The sequence below is a fragment of the Heptranchias perlo genome, chromosome 20 (assembly GCF_035084215.1).
Source record: "Heptranchias perlo isolate sHepPer1 chromosome 20, sHepPer1.hap1, whole genome shotgun sequence".
NCBI lineage: Eukaryota > Metazoa > Chordata > Chondrichthyes > Hexanchiformes > Hexanchidae > Heptranchias > Heptranchias perlo.
In genome coordinates this window covers 48,182,581-48,203,116 of record NC_090344.1, presented here as the reverse complement: position 1 = coordinate 48,203,116, position 20,536 = coordinate 48,182,581, and the positions used below count along the sequence as shown (strand labels likewise).

Genomic DNA, 20,536 nt, shown 5'->3' with positions numbered 1-20,536 from the left:
TTCAGGGGATGAGAATGGAACTAGGGAAAATAAACTGGAAAAATGTATTGATTAAACAAACAAATAGAACAACAGTGAGAAACATTTAAAATGGCGATCAAGAAAGTCCAGGAGAAATATATTCCACTAAAAAGCAACAGCAATCTAGCCAGTAATGATACACCATGGATGAATAAAGTCAGGGAAAAATTGAAACTGAAGAAAAAGCTATACATATGCACTAAGTACATAGACAAAGGAGAGGATGACAAAAGGGAATGTGAAAAGGTTAGGGAAGAAGTTTTTAAAAAACTATTAGTTTCTCTTTGCCTTCCTATCAAGGAATATCCAATAGTAAAGTAATACTGACACATAAATAAGAAAAATCAGGATAAGGTTAGAGCCACTAAGGGGTACACATGATAAACTCATAGGTAATGGCAGCAATATTAAATAATTACTTTGCCTCAGTATTTACCAGGGAGACTAACATGGTAGGCACAACATTAGTAGTAGAAGATATCAAAAAAGAGATAAAGACATTTAAGATAGAATGGGGGGAGATAATTGCTAAACTGGTCAAACTTAGAGGGGATAAAACCCCTGGTCTGGATGGACTGCATCTACACACATTAAAAAGTTAGAGAAGAGACAGTCCAGGGAACTATAGACCAATTAGCTTAATGTCGGTGGTGGAAAAGATAATGGAATCCTTACTCAAAGATGTAATCGAAAAATATAAAAGAATAGTTTGCAAGAATTTCAAAAGGCCTTTGATAAACTACCGCACAGTAGACACATGACTAAGGTCAGAGCATGTGGAGGCAGGGGACAGGTCGCAGAATGGAGAGCAAGCTGGCTACAAAACAGGAGAGTAGGGGTTAAAGATCGTTACTCAGATTGGCAAAAGGTGGGAAGTGGTGTTCCACAAGGATCAGTGCTGGGACCACTGTTGTTCACCATTTACATCAACGATTTGGACTCAAGAATCAGAAGTACAATTTCAAAATTTGTGACGACACCAAATTGGATATAATTAATACAGGAGGACTGTAACAAAATACAGGAAGACATTAATAAACTTGCAGAATGGGTAACTGGCAAATGAATTTAAATATAGATCAGTGTGAGGTATTACATTTTGGTAGGAAGAATAAGGGGGCCACGTAATGATTGGATAATAAGAGTCGAAAAGGGGTTGAGGAGCAGAGGGATCTGGGAGTACAGATGCACAAATCAATAAAAGTAGTGACGCAGGTTAATAAGGCCATTTTTTTTTTTAAAAAGCAAGCTAAGCACTGGTTTATTTTCTAGAAGGTTAAAATTGAACAGTGGAGAAGTTATGTTAAACTTATATAGAACCTTGGTTAGACCACACTTGAAGTACTGTGAACTGTTCTGGTCTCCATATTATATAAAAAAGGATATCAAGGCACTGGAGAAGATGCAAAAAAAAGTTTCCTGGGATGATACCAGAACTGAGGTTATACCCTATCAGGAAAGATTGAGCAGACTGGCCTCTTTTCTCTAGAAAAGAGAAGACTTGGGGGTGACCTGATAGAAGTCTTTAAGATTATTGAAGAGTTTGATAGGGTCGATGTTGAGAAGACATTTCACTTACGGGGGAGACCAGAACTAGAGGCCATAATATAAGATAGTCACTAATAAATCCAATAGGGAATTCAGGAGAAACTTCTTTACCCAGAGAGTGGTTAGAATGTGGAACTTGCAACCACAAGGAGTAGTTGAGGCAACTACTCCTTGTGGTTGCAAGTTCCACATTTAAGGGGATGCATTTAAGGGGAAGCTGGATAAATACATGAGGGAGAAAGGAATAGAAGGATATCCTGATAGGGTTAGATGCAGTAGGGAGGGAGGAGGCTTGTGTGGAGCATAAACACCGGCTAGGACTTACTGGGCCGAATGGCCTGTTTCTGCACTGTACGTTCTATGTAATGTCAGACATCTTTTCCAAGTTTTGTAGGCTTACATGACGGCCTTTAAGCCTGTGGCTAAGTCTCCAGGCCACCATACAATTCTGGAGTCCGTTTCGGCATTAAGTTGACAGCTGATAAAGGAATACACACAACATACTTTCTGGGGAGATGCAAAGAGAACGAGAGCCTCTGGCAGGATGTGCTGAGATAAAGAATCTCTTTCTCTGTCTCTTTCCCCCCCTCCCCCCCGCTCCCCTTCCCCTTTTAAAACTTAATTTTGAAAATTCCACCTTTTACATGGAGGAATATAATTTTTGGCTGACAAATGCCCCTGGACTATGCTGTATAAACCCACAAGTTCAAATGCACTTGCGTTCTGCACTAATTAATACGCATTGTGCATTGCAGACTGGTGCCTACTGGGAACGGGATCAGGACTGACTAAAATCATTTGATTCTGAACCCTTTAGCCTCAGCTGGCAAGGCTGCATCCCCACCCCCCCCCCCCCCCCACTCCCTGGGGTGAAACATTCTCCTAAAGGAGCTCCACCCAGTCTGCAAATGAGTGATTTTGTTCAGCAATCACAGTGGAACATGCTTCGGTTACAGATTTAGGCAACATTAATCATTTATATATATATTTTTTTTCATCTGTCTCAACTGGCTGTTTGCTCTTAATCTCGAAGATTAACAACGACGAAAAAAAAACACTGGCAGGCTGAGTGTGTTCAATTAACCGAATGAAAACATCTGTATTAACGTGATATCTTTGCGAGCACCTACACATCAGCATGTCTGCATGGTGCTTAGCAACAGCACTGCAACCTGAAACACTCCAAAACTCTGTGGAACTGCAAATGGTACTGCTCCCATCAGCTGAAGCAACCCCCAGCTGCCGATTGAAACCATTTCATGGAACTCGCTGCAGGGGACAGTTTAGAAGTAATTCAAGAACACTTTTTAACCTTTCTCCAAATCAGGAGGTTTTCTGTACGATTAAGAGGGGAAACTTTTTGGCTTTTGGCCAGTTTTAAAAGGCCTCTTCGACTTGTTGACTCGTACTGCTGCCTAACCCAGAGGGTGTTCACTGTCACCAGAACTGTATTGTGTTTAGCTGTATTTATCCAGTATTTTATACAATGCAACCAGCATTTTGATATTAAGATCAATGGAAAATGTACAACTTAAATTACTTGTTACATTTTACTTAAGATCAGACTGTATCCATTGACAAAAGATGAAATGGATTCATTTTACTTGATTGATTTAGCACCTTTGTTCCTACGATCACCACATAGTTCATTCTATTACATGTGATCGTCATGTCTGTGGGAATACAGGCGTGATGGAAACAGGCATTGGTCCCATTTCAATTATCAGCAGGAATTTCCTGGGGGGGTGGGGGGGGGAACAGCCACCCTAATTTTGGCAGAGACCGCATGCGTGCGCTTATCTGGGGTTTCCGCACAAGTGACGGCGCCCGAGCTGGAGGAAATTCCCAGCGTGCGTCTTTCCATTTATGAGAATACAAGAATGATGGACAGGAATAGACCAGCTGGCCCATTGAGCCTGTTCCCATACAGTCACGTTGCACCGAGCATCATGATTCCCCAATACTCCCCTTCCACCACCAGGCGCATATTCGCCCCGGAGAGGCAAAAAGATACAAGAATCCTTGGCCAATTCAGGGAGGGGAAAGCATTCTGGGAAACATAAAGCAAGGCACACATCGCTAACCAAGAACAACTTAGCAAAGAGTGCTGCCAGATGTCAGAAAATATTAAGTCTGTGCACAGATTCCACCTCCTGGGTTACTGGCCCATCTTTTTATCTGCTGAGATTTGTGCGTAAATATCACCGTAGACTCCTGGCTCCTGTACAACAGTCAACTTTTCATGACACTATTTAAGTACCAGAGTTTTCTCAATGTTTGGGGAAAGAGGACGATGACTTCACAAAACAATGAAATTGGGTCTTCTGAATCATTTACTTATAATTCTTTGCAGAATTAACATGTCTGGGCGACCCAGCTGACCGGAAATAATGTGAAGCTCGGTTAATTCAGTCATGTTAATGAAAATGTTTTGTGAGCAGAGCACCTCTTCCAGCTGTTACCTCTTCTCTTTGGTGCGTTAAGACTTTGTGAGTGGCATTGACACAAATGATCTTTGTCAAGTCTCATTCAAAATCACAATTACTTCTGTGGTCACAGATGCAAGACCACGTCAGGCTAATTAACGTAAATTCCATTTATCAAGCCCACAAAGGACTCCTGACATCAGTCGCTGCCTCTCACCTCGCAGGGCCTCCAGATCTTCCCACCCACCACTCCTCACTCCCCCCGCAACCTTACTGAGACAAAAGATTGAAGCACTTCATCTTGATGCAGACACACCGTGCAGTGTATGACAATATCTTGTCTGCAGAACACGTACAGTGGACTAGCGGTCTCAGCTGGCCAAGTTTGCTTTTCGCCATCTATAATGTGCTTTGTCTGTAGTTTTTTTTCAAATGCAATGTGGTCATGGAATTTAAACACCTTCCTTCTTTGGTGAATCCCTAATACTGTGCTCCCTCCATGACCAAATATAAAAAAATCCACAACACAAGAAAACAAGACTCAAACGTAAGACGTTTGAAATCTCTGCGAAATTCTACCTGCAAAGACAGCAAGAAACATCGGATCTGTGTACAGGAAGTGCATGTCTGGCGAGTGCTCACTACTGAAATGTTTTTGACTGGCTCCTGGCGAGGTGCCCACCTGTGCTTGGGATCACACCATTTAGGCAAGTGAGAAATGGCCCCTGCTCCAGGAGATGGATGCTTGCGGCAGCAAGAGAGGTCGGGCGGCCTCGAAGAGAATTTGCAGCAAAATGCTTTGGTAAAATTTATCACTGCAGGACTGCGCCGAAATCCACTTGTCACCCTGTTTTGGCCCCTGAAACGTTCTCCTGCTTTCTGCCTCCCGAAGCAATGCCGAACACCTGCTAAATGCCGCCACAAGTAGTTCCCAAGGCAATAATAGCGGAAAGGGGACAGGTGAGGAATGAAATTGGTCTTGGGCAGGAGGGCAAAAACTGGCCATAGCGAATTGGCAGCCTGCTTCACACTGCACCCGATTTTCGTTTCCACTAACTTTGGGCGGGGTGTAAAACAGGCTGCCGATTCGCCACGGGCCTGTTTCTGGTGCAGACCAATTTCCCCACCACGATAGCTTCATTTCGACACACATGGGTGTGCGCTTCCGGCAGAACTAGAGTCCGAAGATCCTGACAAGTGTACGAGTGGGTGGGGCTCCAGTGGAAAGGGTTCCACATCCAATGTGCCAGAGTAACAGACAAGCAGCAGAGCCTGGGAGGAAAATCGTGCCTTTCTATTAGGGGGATAAAGTCTGTCAACACAGGAGGCAAGAAAAACAGCCAGCAGAGTGCGTATGTGCTGCTGAAAAAAGAAATGCCTCCTTGCTCACTCTCTCTTCCCCAGGGAAATCCGTGAACTTTCGAAAGCTGCAGCAGATTTCTCTCGGGTGATAGACCAACGATCTTGTAAGCATTTCGATTAAGGTGGTACAATCCTTTGTCTCTTCCCCACGGTAATGCTAAGATGGGCCATGGAGATGGAAATGCCAAATTACAGTTCCCTCAGTCAGTTATTCCAAGCAGAATCCTCAAACCCATCCTTGCATTGAGTTCATCCCCCAAATTTTGCAACAAACATTTGTCCCATATCGAGATGGCCCCAATGGCAGAAGGCAGGGAAGACTTCCATCTCATTTGGCTGAGCTGGATTTTAAGCAAGGTTTGAGGTGAAAGGGCCGTGGGCTAACCCACAGCAACATCTTGTGCTATCCATTTCTTCATCCCACTAATCTGGAACATATTTCATTTCTTGTAAATTGAATACGCTGCAGTGTTGAAATTGATGCAAGTTCAGTGCAACCTGGAAATGAATTAGACTGCAATCTGGGCCAAGAATTCAGATGGTTTATACAAGGAGTAACGAACACCTGGGAGCGATTACAACACGGCAATCTGAAAAAAAGGGGCTCGGATGACATGAACTTTGAGCAGAAGGCACAAGTCCCAGTCCATCTTAAGGCAGAGCTTCGATTACAGCCCAATTATTCCTTTCGGATCTGTTTTTCTTTAAAATGTTTAGCTTGGGAAGGGTATTCAGTTTTTTGTGGCTGATGTGAGATCACAACATCCCACTTTGTTCAACATGACGACATCGACAATGAAAGATTAACGACTCCGATGTCGTGATTGCAATTTTAACAACTGATTTCCTGGAAAAACTGAATGGCCCGCGCACAGCAGATGTGACTGCGTTTGGCAACGAGACAGTCTTATCCTCCGCTCGAGACAGCGCAGTAAAGAAAGGATGAGTTTGTTTAAATGATTGACTATGAAGCCAAACAATAAACCAGGTGCACCATAAAGTGGTGACGTGGTCCAGGACAGAGTTATAGTTGGCACCTGCTCAATGCAGTTTGGCCCCAATCTGTTGCTGCAGGCAGTGCAAGCTTTGGGCTACATACCTGATCGTCAAGGCTTCAATAAGATGTCGTAGAAAATATCTAAATTGAAAAAAAAATCACCTTTTTAAAAAAAAACAGCAGGTTTTTCCTGATGCTTTGCCACCAACACATTCAGAAAATACAATGCACCACATTTGGAAAGTACAAGATGTTAAGAGGAGAGAACATGTTTACTGCAACGATTTTATCCTCTTTCTGAAGTGCAATTAACTCCTGAAATGAGTGCCCTGTGATGAATGCTCCACACTTTAAAACACAACATTTAGCCCTGCCGGCCCGCAGGGAACACGGCAGGCAGGTGCTTCCCGTTGTATTCCCCAAGCATTCGCACCCACTGCCATTTTAACCGCTGGGTTTCGGCAGCTTCGGGACTGCCGACTGTGGCCAGGTGGGGGTGGGGGGCCTAATCGGTAGTTAAAAGCCAGGGTCCGATTAGGTCGTTCGGGCCTGACGTGATTTTCAACTGCCGATCGTGGCAGCGATGCCAGTAAAACAAGAGGCCCATGAAAATTTCAATGTTTAATTATTTTAAAGTTTCCTTGTGGGCCATAAAAAGAGTGGGCCCCACAAGGAAACCTTGGGCCATTCATAAATCCTCCCAACAACGAAGCAGCCGATAGCAGGGCGTAGATAACAACCTGCCTGCCAAAGCTTGGTTAACATTTGTGCCAGGTTACAATCCCATCAACATCTCAGGGGTCACCATTGCCCAGAAACTTAACTGGACCAGCCATATGAACACCATGGCTGAGAGCAGGGCAGAGGTTGTGCGCTCTGCAATGAGCAACACAGCTAGTGACTCCTCAAAGCCCATCCACCATCTCCAAGGCTCCAGTCTTGACGTGAGATGGAATAATGGCCACTCACCCGGATGGGTGCAGTCACGAGTTGACTATTAGAAAACTGACTAGCACAGGTTTCAGCAGGTTCCAAGATCTCCTCACAAGCGGTCGGGTGAGCAGCACAACCCAACCACACCAAGTGTGCGAGCGCACGGTCACTATCCTGACACCACACTCCATCCAACGCTAGTTCCAGCAGTTGGAGGGATTGAGCTTCAGCAGCATCAGCTTGCCTCTCCGCAACCCAATCACGGCAGGCACCAAACCCTGGATGGATGAGCTTATACCTGGCCACCAATTAATGCCTTGCAGGAGCAGTCGGCCCAGGTCTCAATTGCCTCGTCGGCTATAAAACAAACACCTGCCTTCAGTGCAGTTGGAGGAACTCCACAGGCCATCTTGTGACCAGCAGGGCACGGTGATGTTCTCTGCACCCAGGTTGAGAACCGTGTACCAGGTGAACTTGTCACCAACTGTTCAATCTTGGCTTTGGCAAAGAAACATGCCGGCCCTGAGCTGGACTCCTCCACCAGCGAAGTCTGACTGGTCAAGAGAGTTTGAAGGAAGAATGGGCTACAAACCGATCACCGACCGAGCCAAGGTCATGGAGAGATAATTGCCGAAGAAAAGCTCTCGATTTGCACCTTGCAATCACACATGGATTCCATGTGCTTTTTATGGGCTCACTGGAGTTAAGATTATTTGATTCCTCGTGCTGCATAATGCTTATCAATCTAATATAAAGTTCTTTTTTGTATCCTAAGACCATGCATCTGGCCATACTTTTTAATAATTACTTAGACCTGCTTATATTTTGTTCAGGTGTAAAACAGGAAGACACATTTAAGATTGCACTGAGCTTTTCGCACGACCATGTGAATTCCCCGGTGACACACCCAGTTTCAGGCGACCATACATTACAGTCGAATCCAACCTGCGATCCTCCTAAAAGAACCGAAGCACAAGGACAAAAACCACTTCCTAAATTTTCTACGACTAATTTCACTCCAACAATATTTTAGTTTGGTAAAATGATGCTGGAGTCAGAGGAAGTTTCCTGCTCCTGTGGCGTTATCAGCTCTCGTCTCCTTTCCAGTCCAGTGTGTCCTCCCGTTTGTGATCCGTACTTCGGAACTGAGGGAGCGATCCTGAAATTTGGTCTGACACGAAAACCGTGACCAAGATTAAAAACTGCAGGAGGGCACGGTGGGCCGGGCAGGCAGACTTCTGAAAATTCTGACTGATTTGAACAGAAGATTTGCATTCACTCCCTACTTGAGAGATGGAGGTAGTTTTGATTCAGCACTTTACAGAAATCATGAAAGAGGAACAAGATGACAAGGTACTGAATTCACCTTACAAGTAACTCGCATTTTGTTTTCAAACCTTAACTCCATCATAGTTCCTCAGAAGTTCTTAAATGTCCACCTGCAGCTACTGACGAACCGCATTTCGGAGCTGGAGCTGCGGGTGGATTCACTGTGGAGCATCCGCGATGCTGAGATTATCGTGGATAGCACGTTCAGGGAGGTGGTCACACCGCAGGTAGAGATTATGCAGGAAGAAATGGGTGACCACCAGGCAAAGTAAAAGGATCAGGCAGGTAGTGCAGGAGACCCCTGGGCCATCTCCCTCTCAAACAGATATTCCGCTTTGGATACTGTTGGGGGAGATGGCTTATCAGGGGAAAGCAGCAAGAGCCAGGTTCGGGGCACCACGGGTGGCTCTGCTGCACAGGAGGGGAGGAAGAAGAGTGGCAGGGCTATAGTGATAGGGGATTCAATTGTAAGGGGAACAGATAGGCGTTTCTGCAGCCACAAACGTGACTACAGGATGGGATGTTTCCTCCCTGGTGCTAGGGTCAAGGATGTCACAGAGCGGCTACAGGGCATTCTGGAGAGGGAGGGTGAACAGCCAGTAGTCGTGGTCCAAATCGGTACCAACGACATCAGTAAGAAAAGGGATGAGGTCCTGCAACGTGAATTTAAGGAGTTAGGAGATAAATTAAAAAGCAGGACCTTAAAAGGTAGCGATCTCAGGATTACTACCAGTGCCACGTGCTAGTGAGTATAGGAACAGGAGAATAGACCGGATGAATGCGTGGCTGCAGGGATGGTGCAGGAGGGAGAGATTTAGATTCCTGGGACATTGGGACCGGTTCTGGGGAAGGTGGGATCTGTACAAGCGGGACGGGTTACACCCGAGCAGGACCGGGACCGATGTCCTCGCGGGGGTGTTTGCTGGTGCTGTTGGGGACGGTTTAAACTAGAATGGCAGGGGGATGGGAACCTGAGCAGGGAGACAGAGGAGGGGGAATCAAGGATAGAAACAAAAGGCAGAAAGGGAAGAAGCAATAGTGGAAGGCAGAGAAAACAAGGGCGAAAAACAAACAGGGCCAGAGTGCAAAATATAACTAAGATGATTAGCAATCTTAAAAAGACAAGTCTAAAGGCATTGTGTCTTAATGCGTGGAGCATTCGCAATAAGGCGGATGAATTAACAGCGCAGATAGATATTAACTTATGATATAGTTGCGATTACGGAGACATGGCTGCAGGGTGACCAAGGATGGGAACTGAACATCCAGTGGTATTCAATATTTAGGAAGGACAGGCAAAAAGGGAAAGGCGGTGGGGTAGCGTAGTTAGTAAAGGAGGAAATCAATGCAAGAGTGAGGAAGGATATTGGCTCGGAAAATCACGATGTGGAATCTGTATGGGTGGAGCTAAGAAACACCAAGGGGCAGAAAATGTTGGTGGGGGTTGTCTATAGGCCCCCAAACTGTAGTGGAGATGTAGGGGAGGGCATTAAACAGGAAATTAGAGACGCATGCAAGAAGGGTACAACTATAATCATGGGTGACTTTAATCTACATACAGATTGGTCAAACCAAATTAGCAATAATACTGTGGGGGAGGAATTCCTGGAGTGTGTACGTGATGGTTTTCTAGACCAATACGTTGAGGAACCAACCTGAGAACAGGCGATCCTGGACTGGGTATTGTGCAATAAGAAAGGATGAATTAACAATCTTGTTGTGCGGGGTCCCTTCGGGAAGAGCGACCATAACATGATAGAATTCCTCATTAAGGTGGAGAGTGAAGTCGTTGAATCCAAAACTAGGGTCCTGAATCTAAATAAAGGAAATTATGAAAGTATGAGGTGCAAGTTGGCTATGATAGATTGGGGAACTTTACTAAAAGGGATGACAGTGGATAGGCAATGGCTAATATTTAAAGAACGTGTGCAGGAATTACAACAATTATTCATTCCTGTCTGGCGTAAAAATAAAACAGGAAAGGTGGCTCAACCGTGGCTTACAAAAGAAATTAGAGATAGTATTAGATCCAAAGAGGAGACATATAAAATTGCCAGAAAAAGCGGCAAGCCTGAGGATTGGGAACAGTTCAGAATTCAGCAAAGGAGGACAAAGAGATTGATTAAGAGGGGAAAAATAGAGTATGAGAGTAAACTAGCAGGGAACATAAAAACTGACTGTAAAAGCTTCTATAAATATGTCAAAAGAAAAAGATTAGTGAAGACAAATGTAGGTCCCTTACAGTCAGAAATGGAGGAAATTATAATGGGGAACAAAGAAATGGCAGAACAATTAAACACATACTTTGGTTCTCTCTTCACAAAAGAGGACACAAATAACCTGCCAGAAATGTTAGGGAACCAAGGGTCTAGTGAGAGGGAGGAACTGAAGGAAACCAGTATTAGTAGAAAAATAGCGCGAGGGAAATTAATGGGGCGAAAGGCTGCAAATCCCCAGGACCTGATAATCTCTATCCCAGAGTACTAAAGGAAGTGGCCCTGGAAATAGTGGATGCGTTGGTGATCATCTTCCAAAATTCTATAGATTCTGGAACAGTTCCTACAGATTGGAAGGTGGCAAATGTAACCCCACTATTTAAAAAAAAGGAAGAGAAAAAAACAGGGAATTACTGACCAGTTAGCCCAACATCAGGAGTGGGGAAAATGCGAGAGTCTATTATAAAAGATGTGATAACAGAACACTTGGAGGGCATTAACGGGATTGGACAAAGTCAGCATGGGTTTATGAAAGGGAAATCCTGCTTAACAAATCTACTGGAGTTTTTTGAGGATGTAACCAGTAGAATAGATAGGGGAGAACGAGTGGATGTGGTGTATTTGGATTTTCAGAAGGCTTTTGATAAGGTCCCACACAAGAGGTTAGTGTGCAAAATTAAAGCACATGGGATTGGGGGGAATATACAGGCATGGATTGAGAATTGGTTGACAGACAGGAAACAGAGTAGGAATAAACGGGTCTTTTTCCGGGTGACAGGCAGTGACCAGTGGGGTATCGCAGGGATCAGTGCTTGGGCCCCAGCTATTCACAATATATATCAATGATTTGGATGAGGGAACTAAATGTAACATTTCCAAGTTTGCAGACGACACAAAGCTGGGGTGGAATGTGAGCTGTGAGGAGGATGCAAAGAGGCTCCAATGTGATTTAGACAAGTTGGGTGAGTGGGCAAGAACATGGCAGATGCAGTACAACGTGGATAAATGTGAGGTTATCCACTTTGGTTGTAATAAAAGAAAGGCAGATTATTATCTGAATGGTGATAGATTGGGAAAAGGGGAGGTGCAACGAGACCTGGGTGTCCTTGTAAACCAGTCGCTGAAAGCGAGCATTCAGGTGCAGCAAGCAGTTAGGAAGGTGAATGGTATGTTGGCCTTCATTGCAAGAGGATTTGAGTACAGGAGCAGGGATGTCTTACTGCAGTTGTACAGGGCCTTGGTGAGACCACATCTGGAGTATTGTGTGCAGTTTTGGTCTCCTTATCTGAGGAAGGATGTCCATGCCATGGAGGGAGTGCAACGAAGGTTTACCAGACTGATTCCTGGGATGGCAGGACTGACGTATGAGGAGAGATTGGGTCGACTAGGCCTATATTCACTAGAGTTTAGAAGAACGAGAGGTGATCTCATCGAAACATATAAAATTCTAACAGGACTAGACAGAGTAGATGCAGGGAGGATGTTCCTGATGGCTGGGGAGTCCAGAACCAGGGGTCACAGTCTCAGGATATGGGGTATGCCATTTAGAACCGAGATGAGGAGAAATTTCTTCACTCAGAGGGTGGTGAACCTGTGGAATTCTCTACCACAGAAGGCAGTGGAGGCCAAGTCATTAGATGTATTCAAGAAGGAGATCGATATATTTCTTAATGCTAAAGGGATCAAGGGAGATGGGGAAAAAGCAGGAACAGGGTACTGAGTTATATGATCAGCCATGATCATTTTTAATGGTGGTACAGGCCCGAATGGCCAACTCTTGCTCCTATTTTCTATGTTTCTAAGTAAATAGGATAACAGACTCATTATGGACAGATGAATGTTTCATTTTGTACTTATAACGTTTGCTGAACTTTTATGCTTTCGATCTCAGACCGTGGCTCAGTGGTAACGCACTTGCTTTCGAGTCAGAAGGTTGCGGGTTCAAACCCTACTCCAGAGACTTGACTGCAAAACCTCGGCTGACACTCCAGAGGGAGTACTGCACTGTCGGAGGTGCCATCTTTTGGATGAGACATTAAACCGAGACCCCGTCTGCCTCTCAGGTGGACGTAAAATATCCCATAGCACTATTTGTAGAAGAGCAGGAGAGTTTTCCCTGGTGTGCTGGCCAAAAATGTATCCCTCAAGCAACATCACTAAAAAAAAAATTCGCTGGTTATTATCTCATTGCTGTTTGTGGGACCTTGCTGTGTATAAAATTGGCCACTGCGTTTTACTACATTACAACAGTGACTATACTTCAAAAGTACATTGGCTGTGAAGTGGTTTGGGATGTCCTGAAATTGTGAAAGGCACTATTTCAATGCAAGTTCCTTCTCTTAATTGTAAATACACACATTACTTGTAGTCCTTAATACCCAGACAGTGTTTTAATATCTACCATTTCAAAGTTGAACTGGTGGCATTATGAAAGACCACGTTTAGTCCAATATAAACTTTACTGCAAGTAGGAAAGCTGTTAATGTTTGGGATACGCATCTCTGCGAGAACAGGCGACAGAAAAGTTACAGCTTCTGGGATGTCGGGGACAAAATCCATTGAAGGAAGCTGCCGTTAAATTGAGAGCAAAGATGGTTCTATTAAACCTCAAAACTGTAACACCTCTTGAAAAAATGTTGTATAGCCCTTTAATATGTGCACATAGTTTAGTTGCAAGCCTAGCAGCAAAGCAACACGCACCAGAGCAAAAGGACCTGAAATCGTGTCGCCAATCCCCACCGAGTGAGATTTCATCAAGACGAGGTGTTGAGCAGATGTCAGATGCTTCCCTGCAGGGAAGGGGAGGGAGAATGGGAACACAATCTTGTGGATGGCACAAGAACGCCAAAGGCCTGGAAATGTGCCATCTGCTTACGCTGAGGAACGGAAATAGGTGCAAGAGAATCTACAAGAAGGGGTTTCAAAAGGGGGAAACCATTAGAAATGACATTCCAATATAAATATATATTTGGAGTGTAATCAGACCAAAAAATGCCTGTAGTTTTAATCATGGCCTTAAATGACCAGCAGTGAGTCAGAGCATTTCCTTCCCCATCTCCTCCCACGAGCACCACCACCCCCCACAACCAAACACTTTCCCAATCTCCTGTGGCAAGATGTGCCCGCATACAATCAGAGGTAAGGACAATGCTTACATTTGTAATTTTCCTCCGTTTCTAATGACATTTCATTTGATGAAGCGGGAAATTTTGATGAGATTTTCAGTGGCCTTGGTTGTTCACTTTTCTCCCTCCCCTCCTGTGGTATCCCTCACGTACTCCATTCCTGAAGGGAGCTAGTCACACAGGTATGGTATCACAGGTGGCAGTCCTTGGGTACCGTACCTCACTGTTCATTCATCACAGATGAGCTTCCTCGGTTAGTGTCAGCTTTTCAACTGTGGGGTCACTTACAACCTTACAATAGTTTCATTGGGTGTCTGCACATGTCCATGTCTTGCAGGGGTAACTGGGTATGGACTAGAAGTGGGAACTCTGAGGAATTTTCTCCCTCCGAACCAAGAAATGCTTGGGTGCCGCCCTAACTACCACACAGCGGAGATGACTCGCTCAACAAAGCATCAAGCTTCAACCTCCCAAGGCTGCATGTCTCAACACTGCACTGTACATTTACCAACTGGGGGTATAAAATGTTGCAAATTTCTTGACATTTCACAACGTGTTTCATTCAGGTTGGTATTTTCTCATGTATAAAAGTAAACTTTCAATGAAGCAGAACATTTTTAGCAGGAGACGTGTTCTGTGACATCAATGGCTCAACAGCATCAATGAGCTTCTCATTGATAAACTTTGCAAAGAGACGTGCAAGTCAAACTGGGATATGAATGTGTTCCTTCAATTCCTCAGGGTCAAATGCATATTGGTAATGTGGCTCATGTCCTTTTACTGGGTTTGTTAATAGAGCTGCTCAATGTGAGACAAAAAGAGCTTAGATTATAAATAGAATAGGTAGTTTAAGGCACATGACAATCTTGCCTTGAAGGGTGGGGATGATGTCACAAACTACATACAAAACTGCTTTATAAAGTCAGCTGGCAAATATTTATCCCTCCCACGACACTGCTAAAACAGATTATCTGGTCATTATCACATTGCTGTTTGTGGGAACTTACTGTGCACAAATTGGCTGCCGTGTTTCCTACATTATAACAGTGGCTACACTTCAAAAATACTTAATTGTTTGTAAAGTGCTTTGTGACATCCGGAGGACTTTCTTTCTTTTCATCTGATAAATGCAGAAGCACTGTTCTCCTACAAAAAAATAATTATAAAGGCGAAGAGAATGTTAGCCTTTATCTTGAGGGAGCTGGAATACAAAGGGGTAGATGTTATGCGACAGTTATATAAGGCTCTGATTAGACCTCATCTGGAGAACTGTGTTCACTGCTGGGCACCACATCTCAGGAAGGATATACTGGCTTTGGAGGGGGTGCAGCGCAGATTCACCAGGATGATACCGGGTTAAATTATGAGGACAGGTTGCATAGACTAGGCTTGTATTCCCTCGAGTACAGAAAATTAGGGGGTGATCTAATTAAGATGTTTATGATGGTTGAAGGATTTGATAGGAAAGATAGAGAGAAACTGGTGAGAGTCCAGAACAAGGGAACATAACCTTAAAATTAGAGCAAGGCTGTTCAGGGTTGAAATCAGGAAGGACTTCTTCACAAAGGGTAGCGGAAATCTGGAACTCTCTCCTCCCACCAACACCCCCGCCCGCCTCCCCTTCCCAAAAAAAGCTGCTGAGGCCAGTTCAAATGAAAAATTTAAAACTAAGATAGGTAGATTTTTGTTAGGTAAGGGTATTAAGGGATATGGAGCAAAGGCGGGTAGATAAAGTTAAGATACAGATCAGCCATGATCTAATTGAATGGCCGAACAGGCTCGAGGGGCTGAATGGCCTTCTCCTCTTCCGATGTTCTCGAACACAACACTGGAGTGAAAAGACAGAGTAACCTGGCCAATTGAAAGAAGTTCCACAAGACTGGGTGGAGTGGGGAAGAGAGGAGATGAATTATATAACCTGTACACAGTAATATTCTTCCAATCTCTCCTTGTGTAAAAACAGTATCAATATCAGCTTCCTATGTGGTCCAAAAGCCAGCACAATAATGTGTACTGTTTCTCAAACTGAAACACACATCATACACATTAACAATGTAACACAATCTGCATATTAACATGTGGCATTGTATGACACTAATTTTCCATTTGCAAACAAAATACAAAGTTTTCATAAAGCCATCTGAACCAAGATATTGTGTTACACCCTTGCAGTATATCCAGTAGCACACTATGAAATCAGTTAGAATTACTTACTTGGTACAAAAACACATTAGCAGTTCCACTCAAATCCCATCATTCAATCACATGAGCCCGCCATCTATTTCAAATCAATCATTATACAATATCAATCAATTCAAGGGACTCTTTGGGCAGTTTTCAAACAGACTCAGTCCCCGGAGCAGCCTCAATATTCTCCTTCACAGCTGCCTTCAGAAAGTCTAGCAGATGTGCAAAGATCTAAGATGTGACTTTCATGGAATTATCTTAAATTTTGAAATAAATCAATCATCAAATGAAAGATTTTTTTCTTGTTGCCACAAACACGCCGGGTGACACCCCAATGTCCTGTTCCAATTGGGACGTCCCGACACTAAACAGTACTGCTGAGAAAAGAGAACGTAACATGCCCTCAAGTGATGGCCCGATTCCACACTTTCAACCACTGTGCGTTGAGAGTTCTGCACATCCCCAGTGACTTCATGGAGCAGTCCCACTGACAAACCTAAGACAGGAGAGTCACTGTGCAAATATGAATTTGTGCTTTCATTACTCCAAGTATTAATTTTTCAACAAATTCATCAATACCACAAAATAAGAAAGTATCTGAAGGAGAAACATCTGTGGTTTCAGTTGATGGAACGAAATGATTCATGTTTTTTGCTGTTCCAGTTTATGACATCACCTGATCCATGCCTTTTAATGTACTCCAGTCTGCAGATCATCTTATAAGTAATCAAATCTGATGAACTTCAAGAAAAAAAAATCTGTTGTGCATAAAATGCATCGAGGGGTTGAATTTCCTCCAGCAGCGCATTGATTAATGTATTAACATAAAATTCCTTTAAGGCTATTTTAAGATGGTCATTGACCCATTTATTTTTTAAAAAGTGCACAAAAGGAATTTCATGCAAGAAAAAAAATGTATGCAACCAGGTTAACCAGTACCTTACCAGAGGAAATTTAACCCCCATGGTGTCTGTTTATATTTCAGTGTTATTGTGTTGCATAATCCGAACAGTCCCAGAATGTGTGACCACTCCCGCCCCCCGCCTTTACAGGGCTATCTGACAAACAGGAAGCACAGAGGTGGTTTCGAGTTATTTGCTTTCAAAACAATGAGAAACAAGGATATCCAACACAGTGTACATCAGACACCTGGCAGTACTACACTGCAGTACATGGTCAAAGGGGTTTCATTTAGCAAGAGGAGCGGGGTACTCCTGCTGTCGATGGTGAGCATGCACTGTCCACAAACAATAGCACATCACCGGGTCAGTTACTCACTCTGTTGTGTGTGTGCCTGCGGTCTTGGGGACTGAAAATTAATCTCTCCATTCACTGGGTGCATAATAATAATAATAGATCAACCTTTTATCACCATTCCAGCAGTAAAAGTTCGCATTCCGCACCCTATGGGGATGTGCAATGATAAATATATCATGTAGTGGCTCCCTCGGTATTTTAGAAATCGATTAAATCAGTGCAACGATTGTTATAAAATTCTCCCATCTGGAGTAAACATTTGCACAGATCCAGAATCACGCCCATCGCCGCCTTTTTGATGATGCCCTTTTATTCACACTAATTGTAAAATAACACAAGCAATTGTAACCGCCAGGACACTGACAACACACACCGTCTGATCATCTGCATCACATCCCCAAAAAAAATCTGTACAAAAGAAACAAATCACGACAAAAAAAAATAGCTTTCACCTGGCTCTCCAAAGATACTGATAATCCGCTCACATGGTAATTATCCATAAATCTGCAGAATAAAAGCGACCACTTACCTTCTGAAATCCGATGGCCACAGATGCAGGTCCTGTTCACGCTCCCGCCCTTGTCATCACTCTGGTTTTCTCTCTCTCTCCCCCTCTCTCTTTGCGCAGATCTGAATCACTCCTCTCTCTCTCTCTCTCTCCCACCCAAACACGGTTTTAATTAGCAGGTAGGGTTCATCACGACCATCCTCTCTCTCTCCTCATCCCTGCAAAAAACACACACACACACACACACACACACGCGGAATTCGCTCCGCTGCACTGTCAGCCGAATTAAACCTGCAATCGACTTGCTGCACCCAATGCACCGCGATGGTGGTGCGGAAAGCGCCCCGTTACTCGGCGAACAAAGGCTGCCCGACTCCGTCTGTTCACGGTAAGAGCCCTGTTGTGATCCGCTCACTTGGAGGCTCGCAATGGCTCGGTGCAACAGCCCGCAATCTTTTGCTTGAAAGCCTCTGGGCGCCCTCTGTTGGGATTCTGCAGAATCATTCCATCTCAATGTTGTCACAACTGCTCAAAGCGATACAGTGGGATTGGTGACAACAAGGGCGTGTTTGCAGTGCACATATCCAAACCGAACTTAAAAGACTTCGTGAGGCAACTCGTGATTTCTAACAGCACCAGGGCCCTCTATTCCAATTTGGAGCACGCACATTTGCCAGCCAGACATCCATCCCTTTAAGCTGGTCATCCATCGAGGCGGAAAAGACAAACCTCCATTGAGCCAGCCAGTCAGACCCAAAGCTCGCCATCCATTTAGCCAGACAGACAATTTTTATCACTCGTTGATCCCCCCCCGTGGTGTTGCACATTGATGCAAGAGTAAGTCAAATCCTTGGGTTGAAAGTAGGGCAAGAGGCAGGGGTGTGCTGGCAGATGGCAAATCTGGAGATTTGCCAAAAGGCCCAGTGAATGGTTCCAGGAGTGCCATCTGATCGGCAGTCCCCTTTTCCGGTGAGAATCCTGAATTCCAGCACAGGTTAGAAATCAGGGGTTATAAGCACACAGATATAATTCAGCTGCCATTTTGAAAATCATACCCTCCTTTTTTAAAAATTAAAAACACCTGTCCATTTTTATAATGGAAACTGCCATCTAAATTGGTCCCATTTTATTTATAGCCTTGTATCACTGTTGGTGCTGTGTTGTGCAACACATTAGCCACATGTGGTTAACTAAGAATCCAGATGTTGCGAATTGTATTTTGATGAAGTAAAATTGAGTAATGGACACAATCCTTGGGTACATGATCTCAATACTCATTCACACTGGAGATGCATTTTCACCTTTTTTGTGCTTCTGTTGATATAATAGAAAGACAAAAAGCAATGTATGCAAATTCTTTGATTGTTTGTTGCTTGGTTACTGTTTATTGCCCATCTTTTGAAATGGTATGTTGCCCACTTAAAAAATGCCAGGGTTTAGCACTATGGCAACACCAGCATTGCAGGAGGAGTGATTATCATGGGCAGCTTGTCCAATCAAAATAACTGCTCTTGACCAGCAAAAGAAAGCAAGGCCAACCAATAAGGAGCAGCTCCAACAGGGCATGATCTGGCAAAGGGGAAACAGCAAGGAAGCACCTTCTGTATGGCGAGCAGAGACAGGGCTACTCGTATCATTGTGCGAGTCAATATTCTCAGCAAGCGCTCGGAAGAAATCGGAGTACCAATTACATTGAGTTACATCAAAACTACAGCACAAAAACAGGCCCTTTGGCCTGACTGGTCAAGGCTGGCGTGTATGCTCCACACAAACCTCCTTCCTCCCTCCTTCATCTAACCCGATCAAGATACCCTTCTCTACCTTTCCCCCTCATCTGCTTACCCCTTCATTGTATCTATGCTATTTGCCTCAACTAATCCTTGTGGTAGCATGTTCCACATTCTTACTACTCTGGAGTAAAAAAAAAGGGTTTCTCCTAAATTCCCTATTGGATTTATTCGTGACAACTTTATATTTATGACCTCTAATTTTATGCTCCCCCACTCCATCTACCCCATCATGCTCCATTATCTTAAAGGCTTCAATCAGGTCATCCCTCAGCCTTCTCTTTTGTCAGAGGAAAGAGCCACAGCCTGTTCAGCCTTCCCTGCTAAGTGTATCCTCCCAGTCCTGGTATCATTCTTTGAATCTTTTTTCACCTTTATTGCATCGATATCCTTTCTATAATATTTAGATCAGTACTATGCACAGTACTCCAAGTGTGGTCTAACCAAGGTTCTATACAAGTTTAACAACTTCTGCTTTTCAATTCTATCCCTCTAGAAAATGAACCAGAGTGCTTGATTTACCCTTTGTTAAAAAAAAAATGGCCTTTCCGTATGTAACTTTTATTGAGCTGTGTATCTGTCGCCCTCGATCGCTTTGCTCCTCGAGCCCATTTGGACTATTATCCAAGTAGTGTGCAGCTTCCTTATTCTTCCTACCAAAACACTACCTCACACTCAATATGAAAATTCACTTGCCAATTCCGCAAGTTTATTCATGTCCTCTTGCATTTTGACAGATTCTTCCTTTGTATTAACTACACCTCCCAACATGGGATTGTTTGCGAAATTTGAAATTGTACTTCTGATTCCCAAGTCCAAATCATTAATGTTAATGGTGAA

General features: G+C 43.9%; 1 protein-coding gene across 2 annotated transcripts in view; it reads right to left on the bottom strand.

Moving 5' to 3' along the window:
• Positions 1-18,286, bottom strand: part of add2 (adducin 2 (beta)) — a 211,345-nt gene extending 193,059 nt beyond the window's left edge. The window contains exon 1 of one of the 2 annotated variants that reach the window (XM_068001269.1): positions 17,931-18,286. The gene's annotated coding sequence lies outside the window, so the exon portion shown is untranslated. The remainder of the gene's footprint in view (positions 1-17,930) is intronic. The other variant, XM_068001268.1, reaches the window with a different exon arrangement.
• Positions 18,287-20,536: the final 2,250 nt, after the last annotated feature.